The sequence below is a fragment of the Galeopterus variegatus genome, unplaced genomic scaffold (genome assembly GCF_000696425.1).
Source record: "Galeopterus variegatus unplaced genomic scaffold, G_variegatus-3.0.2 Scaffold4345, whole genome shotgun sequence".
Taxonomy (NCBI): domain Eukaryota; kingdom Metazoa; phylum Chordata; class Mammalia; order Dermoptera; family Cynocephalidae; genus Galeopterus; species Galeopterus variegatus.
The window spans coordinates 61,012-70,368 of NW_007730456.1; the positions used below are offsets into that span (position 1 = coordinate 61,012).

The 9,357-nt window shown below is 37.9% G+C and overlaps 1 pseudogene; it reads right to left on the reverse strand.

Moving 5' to 3' along the window:
* Positions 1–4,213: 4,213 nt before the first annotated feature.
* LOC103602903 overlaps positions 4,214–9,357 on the reverse strand; it is a 69,815-nt pseudogene continuing 64,671 nt past the window's right edge.

Genomic DNA, 9,357 nt, shown 5'->3' on the forward strand with positions numbered 1-9,357 from the left:
GCGATGCTAAATAACCCCAAAGACAGTAAAAGACGAAAATACTAGAAGAGGAAATATTGAAAAATAGAGTGAGAATACGATATAAAAGTTGCTAGTATGCTGAAATATATTTTCAATTCAGGATGAGAGATACTGGGACAGCAGATACAATACAGGCCTTGCCTCAAAGTCCTGCAAACCTTTAAAATGAAAATCCTTTGAATACCTGACCTTCGAGTGTTATGTTATAAAAGGACAAAAGTGATTATGCCTTTTAGAAAGGAAAATGTATTAGAGGAATATCCAAAGATTTGGCCACATAGAGTTCTTACTTGGAAAAAGGTAAGTTATGCATTGCCAATGAGTAATCAGATAATTTCCCTGTGTCTAAGGGACAGATAAAAGCACAATATGCTCACAGTTTCTAGGAGAGTACTAATAAATGCCATTTTCTCAAGGGAATGTTTTTTTGTTTGCTTTCTTAAAAAGAGAAAAAGGTGAAATTTGATATTCAGAAGTCCCAGGAAACTTTTAGACCTGAGAAAAGACTGAGTTGGGGTTGGTGAGGGAAGTGAATGCTGGGTGAAAGTTGGTGACGAAATTTTACTACTGAAGGTCAGGTCAGGCATTGCAGAAGACAGAGAAAAAGAATGGATGGAGGCGAGGGATTAATGTAATTACTGTCTTAAAGGTGTCTATGCTTAGAGAGTATGTAATGTATTCTATGTGTTGAATGTAACACACGTACTTGAGAATATGCAGTTCTTTGCTCTGGTGAATATTTCAATATCAAAAAGGATATATTATAGAAAAGCCATTCTTACCAAAGGAATAAACTTTCTTCTCTGAAACTTGAAACAACAAATATAAATAATGCATGAAAAACTTGCTATGAAGCATGCGAACAGATTAAGATTGCTCTTAGCAAACCACCTTTTCTCTATTTAGGAACAATAATCGCCAATTCCAAATACATTAATTAAAGGATCTCAGGTAGCAATCAGAGAATATTACTTACGACAGATGATGAACACAAATATTCTGAAGACCAAAGTTGTCTAAACGAAATGAAGAGACATTTTGTGCATTTTCTGGCAGTGCAAAGTTAGAGTGAATGCAGACGAATGTGCTGGCGGCAAAACTACACTATTAACCATCTGAAGATTGAACTCGTTACCTAAGAAGGCAAAGCACCAATCTGCAGCATTATAACATTCCGTTTGTGCTGCTAAAGACGTGTTTGGATGTTTTTATATATGCCCTATTCGTTTGTGTGCACAGTAAGCACTTCTGCATCAGCCTCTTGATAGAAGCTTAATTTTGTATAGTTTCTATTATATTGTTTTCTCTAATGGGAATGAAATTCTGTCTTAAAAATAAACACTATTTATTCTCCAAATAATTCTGGGTTCAGGTTCTTTTGTTTCTTATTATCAAATGGCACATACAGGATTATAGATATATCTTAAAATGGAGGCATTCTGGCTAAAAAATATATATGACATATGAGGAAAATACCTATTCATTCAATCATTCATTCATTCTTTTAATGTCCTGTTTTGGGCTCAGCACAATGGGAAATTCAAGGATGTTGAATTGTTTGTGCCCTCAGGTTGCTTATGACATAGATGTGGTAGAATATTACTAGTGACTTCAGACAGGAACAACCACAGGGTCCTAAAATCTCAGAGGAAAGAGAGATCAGCATATTCCCTCATTCCACAAATACTTCTTGACCACCTATTATGTGCCAGGCACTGTTCTAGGCACTGAGTATGTAGAAGGGAACAAGAGAGTTAAGGTCTCTAACCTAGTGGACCTTGTTTCCTGTGGTGAAATGGAAAAGAAATAAGAAAAAAACAGATAAATGATATAACTTCAGGTAGCCACAAGTGCTATGAAGAAAAATAAAGCAGGGCAATTCCAATGACAGTGACAGTGGGAGGAGATATGATTTTAGGTCACAAAGGCCTCTGTGAAGAGGTGACATCTGAGTAGAGACTTGATGGTGTTCAAGAGGAAGCATATGAAAATCTGAAGAAAGTGCTCTCCAAGCAGAGAGATAAACATGGAAAGCTCCTTGAGGCAAAAATGATCTTGTCATGTTCTGTAACATAAAGAAAGCCACATGACTAGAGTGTAGAAGGACAGAGTGATAGAGGTCATAGAGGTGGGAAGGGGTTAGATCCTATTGACTTTTGTAGGGCAGGATAAAGATTTTATTCTAAGTGAGAAAGGAATCTATTGGAGATTTTAAGCAGAGTGTATAGCATGATCTGATCTACATTTTAGATGGGTCATTCTAGACACTGTGTGGAAATTCAATTGTAGAGGAGTAAGAAGGTAACTTGGACAGAGATGAGACATCTGTGCATAGTCCAGGCTAGAGAGGACCAATGGGAAATCAACTCAAGAAGTCTAATTAAGGAGGGCAGATTAGGATCTATTGTGGTAGTCTGGCTAGAGGTGGTTGATTTTAACTAGGTTGATAATTACACAGTCACAAGACCACCTACTTTTAGGGGAAGTTTCACAAAAGAAATGATATGATATTATCTAAGTTGACCTTAAATGATGGGCAGCACTGTGCCAAGGTGTCATATTCACTGATTTATTGAGTGCCTATCTATTTTTATGGGCCAGGCACTGTCCTAGGTGCTGCAGGGGTGGCAGGACAGAAGCCCTTGCTGAAAGTGCAAAGAAAACTTGCTAAGGAATAATACTTTAGGTAAGGACATAAAAGTAGGGGGTGAATAATATGCTCATAGGAATTACTTCTAAAATTAACTTAAGGAAATTTTATTCTTTTCCTTTTAGTATAAAAAATTACATGATTAAACTCCTTTGTATGCTTGACTCTCCCGGAATTTGCAAGTGTTAAGTTTCTATCAGTAGAAACTCAGTTCACTGTCAGTTGGCAAATTTCATCAGATAATTTCCTTAGAAACAGTGGTTAATATTTATATTTCCCATTCTAGGAAGGAGAAATTATAACTTCTCTAGAAAGGAAAAGAGAAGAAGAATATAAAACATAGGACAAGCTCATATATCTAGGTGCACCTATTACAGTTCATCTGTTACCCATCTTGCCACACAGTCTTTTCCCAGCTGGATGACTCAACTTCAACTTTCCCTCCTAATTCTTATTGTATACTGCCTCCAGAATTAACCTGCCTAAAGTAGTCCAGTCCTGTCCATTCCCCAGTGCCTGCAGAATAAATTCCAAATTCCTTAGCTTGGCACAAACTGACCCAACCTATTTTTTCTGCTATACCTATAGGCTACACTCTTCAATTGTTTGAATCACATTGGATTATTTTTTAAACTGTCATGAAATGCACATAATATAAAATAGACCATCTTAACTATTTTTAAGTGTACACTTCAGTGGCATTAAGCATGTTCACATTGTGGCACAAAACCTATTGGATTTTAAATCATTAATTATTTCCATAATGCTTCTAGCAATTTGTTGCCTGGACGATACCTGTATTTATATGGTTCCTGCTGGCCTCCTGAAATGTTTGTCTCTTTTTTTTTACCAATTAAAATCCTGCATATTTTGAAAGACTCATGCTCAGATCCTACCTCCTCCTTTAGGCTCCTTTGAAACCTTATCTGGAAACAGAAGGTTAACTCTGTTGCTAGGTAACGTACTGCTTACAGTTAAAAATGATGCCTCCTTGGCAAATCACATCTGGACTGGGAAGCTTTATACATGAACTATACATACATGATGGGAATGCAATACTTTGGACTTCCCTGAGTGATGACTCTTGTAATTAGGCAGGTCCCTTGTAGGGACCCTGGAGGCTAAGTCTTGGAGTTGTTTCAAGAGATATTGCCTCTTACAGGGCAGGAGGCTTTTAAGCCAGTGACAGTGGTGCACCCACCCAATATGAATCTAATGTTCTTGAATCTGAGCTGTTACCTACAGGGCTGCAACTGCTATTTGTACCAATATTAGCACTGCCACTGAAGAGAAACTCTCAGGCTTTCTTGCTGGCCAGCAGTGTTTCCAGTATTATATCCTTCTAAATAAATCTAAAGTCAAGTGTAGTCTATAGTAGTCTTGTGAGTCTGAATGTATAGTTAGATCTAAGAAGACATGCTCTTGTGGGTCCCATCAATATGTAAAATACTGTACTAAATACTAATAAACTTTGTATGCCTGGACTTAAAATCACTGGGAACATAGAAGTATATAGGGCTAGGGTAATAAAGCATTGATTACCTTTGGAAGTAGCTGGATTGCCTGTAGAATTCTTTGTCTGTGCCCAGAATTAAGGATTCCAATTTCCAACAAATCCTGATCTTCCATAACATTGCTTCCCTGAAACAAAACCAGAAATGTTACAAGTTATATCAAGTATTTCCACTGTGGATAAATAATAAGGATTTATTTAATACGGAAAAAAATAACCAACAAGTGATCTGATTGTTATAAACAAAGATATTAGTCTCTCTTCTGTGAGGGTGAGGGCAGGGTTGGTCATCTATGTCACAGATTTGAAGGCGTGGGAAAGCTCCCCTCCCCTCACAAATGTCTCTCATGGCTTACTATTTAGGGTTGGGTTATCGGCAATGAAGCTTCATTCCTGTAACTTAAAACTCTGTCCCTGTAAAAATGTAAATGCTTCTAAGAGTTGCCATTTAGGATTATCAGTGACATATAAGCTGACGTGAATGAATCAGTGTTGTTGTTTTTTTTCCCTCTGAAAATGGATTTTGTGAGGAGGGATGATAGAAAAATTAAAGTACATTAGGCAGGTTAAAAGTGAGAATTAATAATTAATTTAAAAATATTGAATGCCAGACACCTGATGAAGATGTGGGGATAGAACAGTGAATATGATGCAGGTCCCTGCCCACAACTGTCCTTATTCCTTTCAGTCCAGTGACAGAAATGACTCATTCAAAGGCAGCTAGAATGCTGTGGATGAGCTGTGACAGTGACACCTACTTGGGTGTCCAGAGGGGACTTGGGATAGGTTTTCAGAGGAGATAATGTCTAATCAGATATATAAAGGATGGTTAGGACTTAGCACCCAAAAGAGGAAGAACAGAGGGGGAAAATGACCTGTAAGTGAGAAAGAACACAGTGTACTTGAAAACGTCATGCTCTGGGATAATGTGGAGAGGGACGCAGGAGGCGAGGCTGAACAGGCGAGCAGGTCCTGTAGCCATGCTGAGGGATGCAGGCTTCATGGTGGCCACAATGAGAAGACAAGGGCAGGTTTGAGAAAAAGAGTTATACGATGAAATTTCAAATTCAGAAAGATCATTTTAGTTTCTGTGACTGGGCCTGAGTTTCCTTACTTATAAAATGACAAAGTTGAGCCACACAATCTTTACGGACCAGTTCAGTCCTGAAATTCTCATATTCAAGTAATATTTTAAAACTCTGATTAATATTTGGATACAGAAATTTACAGATTGCTCATTTTGTCCCTAAACTTTAGTCTTTTGGAGTTTGTAAGCTAGGGTTTCTCTTTAATTTGAAGAGTTCCATAGAAGTTCAAGAATTCAGATCACTATTTTTCTGGACAAATCAAACTCTGTACTATGAAAGTGTACAACAAAAACATGTATGAAGAGAAATGATAAAAAAAATATCTATTTCTGGAGAGTGAAGGGCACCCATGGACATTCAAAGCAAAAGAGAATGACTTGGAAAGGGCAATCCTGGGGTCAAATAGGAGGCTACTGTGATTGTTCTAGAGATGATGTGGGCTTAGACAAAGGCGGTGGTAATGGGAGGCAGAGAGAAGCAGGTGAATATGAAAACTATCCAGAAGTCTGACCTGGAGAGTGAATGTGTAGAATGAAGGAGAAATGCAGAATGTACACTGGTTCCAGGCTTGGGCAGGGGCTGGATCTTGATGATTTTTCCCAGGATACTAAAAGAGGAGGGCAAGCCTGGTGTGATGTACACAGTGAGACTAATGTGGCTCCGCGGACAGGGACAGAATAGATGAATGGAAACAATTTAATACCAAACTACATTATAAATGGATAATTGACTGTTCTTAGAAAGATTAAAGCCATTAGAATGATACCATAGCTAAGGGTTTAAAATGGGCATTCACTGGACAAAAACATTCCACCTACTCACAGCATCATTCTTGTGCTTAAGCTACATTGGCCATCTTGGAGGGAACAGAATGATCCAGGTATATAGCCACATGATAATGAAAAGCCTAATGAGAAACAAATAAAGCCAGCCTTGGCAATGTGCCACAGGAAACATTGCTCTCAAGAAATTACTGAGTGCACACAATAGAGCGTGGCTAAGAATATAAACAACTTCATTTTGAGAAAGCGTTATTATTTCCAGAAATGGACTAGTGTGGTATGAGCAGGATATGTAACACCATTCTGACTTTTACTCTTTGAGGGATTTTCCAAAGGAGTTACCTGGCCCTTAAAAGAAAACCTTGCCTATTTAAATGTTAGAGCATTATCAGATTTTCCACGTGCTAAATTGACAGTATACAATTTCAGCTCATGCAAAATATAGGACCTCGTTTCTTTGTACAAACACAAAACACACCAGGATCCTACAGTCTGCAGCAGCTACCTGCATAGGTAATCCTGAAAACTTGATTTCAGAGTTTGAATACTGAAATGATTTGGACAATTAAATCCTTAAAGGCCACTGTTTTTCCTCTAAACCACCAATACTCTGTCTTCTCTCTCTTCAGTAAGGGAGAAATCTTTCTGAAGAATTATAGGGAAGTTAGAAATTTTAAAAGAAGGTGTTAAATACATAAACTACTCTTTGGGTCAAATCTCCTAGCATACAAGATAATTACCTAACACTTTTGCAAAGTGAGTGAAAATTATGGAAAGCATAATGCAAATTGTGGGAATGTGCCAGAGGGGAAATGGTACTAATTAGGAAATGAAAAGAATAGTACTTGCTGTCCCCAATGACATGCTGTTAGAAATTTTCTATTTTCTCTCTTTCTATAACATATAGGAATAACAAAAATATGCTGGTACATCATTCAGTCTTTTATCCAAACAGCAGAGGGCTTGGAGTCTAGAGACCTGCGTTCAAATCATGACTGGGTAAACTTGGATGAATCATATATTCTTTCTAGGCTTCATGGTCCTCACCCATAAAATGAAGCAGTTTCATAAATACATATTCAGTTCAAAAATGCTATAAGTTCAATCATGTTTGATTTTTTTTTTTTTTAACTGGCTGGCTGGTACGTGGATCCGAACCTTTGACCTTGGTGTTATAACACCGCGCTCTAACCAACTAAGCTAAGCACGTTTGACTTTTGACTAGTATCATTATAAATAAATATAGATGGTATATTTTGAAATTACATTTCAGTGTTTCAGAATTTTTAACCTAAAGTTAACTTTAAGAAATGAGTCTCGGTACTATGAACTTACAAATATTGTTTGTAGTATGGTGGACTCTTGTAGCTTTTCAGAGAAAAAGCACATGTTTCAAACCTTACAACTGTCTAACCATTTCTTACCCACATGGGTAACAGTTGCACCATCAAGGACAATAAACATTCCTTTTCTTTTTAGGGAGCTGAAATTTACTCTGACTTTATCATTTGCCTTTATTAAATGTTAGACAATCTCATCTTAACTTCTTTTTCTCAAAGCTCAACACAAACTCTAGCTTTCTCCCTCCTCCACCCATTTTTCACATGACTGCTGGATCAATGGTTTTCAGAACAGAGCTGCATTACGTCCGTCTTCTGTTTAACCACCCCCTGCACTGCACCCCCCTCCTGCTCACCTCCCCAGCACACCTGCTGTCTCTACTTCTTCATCTCCCATTTATTCCTCAACCCACCAAAATAAGCTTCTACCCTCCATCAACTCCGTAGAATTTCTCAAGCTTCTACCCTCCATCAACTCCATAGAATTGCTCTGTCATGTGTTCAGAATAACCTCTTAATTGCCAAATCTAGTTGATTCTTTTTGTTTATTTATAATATTATTATTTTTTTACATTCTAAGATGTTGTGGAGCAGTTGGGAGGGAGGAGGAGAAGGGGAAGGGGAAGGAAATAGGGTGGGAAAAGGAGGAAGGACAGGGACTGTGGTTGAGGCCCATGGCACTCCCCTCATTCCTGCAGGGGAGACCAGAGGGCTTCCAGCAGTGGCTCAGTCATTGCTGGGCTGGATGCAGATGTCAAAGGGTGTGGCTGAAGCCGTCGGTCCCCCTCTGCCCTGGCTTAGGAGACCAGGGGCTTCCTGTGGTGGCTTGGTGGTTGTCACTGGGCCAGTTGCGGGTGTTGGGGGGTTGTGGCTGGAGCCCTTGGACCCCCACTACCCTGGCTCAGAAGCCCAGGGTGCTTCCTGTGGCAGCTTGGNATTCATTGGCCACATGTGGCTCATGGCTATCATATTTAGACAGCACAGCTATAGGGCATTTACATCAACACAGAAAGTCCTATTCGACAGTTCTGCTGTACAGTCACAAACATTGAAACTGTCATCAAATCATACAGATGGGGCAAAAATGGGTCAGTAACAGAATGAAAACAGAGAATAAAAAGTACTCATGAATCATTCTCAGGATATTATTAATTATGTGTCTCTTAGTCAAAAGTTCATAAACATTGAATTTAGGATCTTTAGCAAATTCTCTTCTAATTTTTTAGTCTTCTAAACAAATTAGAAGCCTGTTCTACTTTTACTAGTATTCACTAGTATCTTATTATGGGTCTAGAAATCTATGCTATGAAAATGACAAGTCTAATTGATAAATTTATAATTTTCTTAGCACTCTACCAGACACATTGCACAAGGTGTTTATGGAATGATAAGCAACAGATTAAGGTGTTTATTTAACGACTTACTAAATTGATCAAAGGCCCAAGGTAGTGGTTTTAGAACAGCTGTTCTGTTACTGACAAGAAATGTCTCACCCAGGGGGTCTTTATTACTTTCTTAAATCACAGAATGAAGAAAAAAATCACCCAGTATTTTATGCACTGATAGCTAAAAGCTGAAGCTTCTCTGACTATGGAGAGAATATCTTATGTACTGAATTTTTTCAGCTGTGATAAACTAATAAGATGACCAAATCAAACAAAATTGTTTTCTATTTAACAATCCATTAGAAGTAGAACAGCTATTTTATTGAAATCATTTCTCAAAAATATCTGTACTGATGGCTCTGTCTCTCAGAACACCAGCTTGAAAAGTTCTCCTATTTTCATAACTTTAATACTCTATCATATTCATTTAGAAACCTTTCTTTTATATTACATATTGTATAAAATGCTAGGGAAACATACTTAAGGACCATAGGGAACTGGTTTATTTTTAATATAAGCTTGAGTTGAATTATGTTATTTATTCTCTCTCCATTCAGTCCAAGACTGAAAAAATCAAG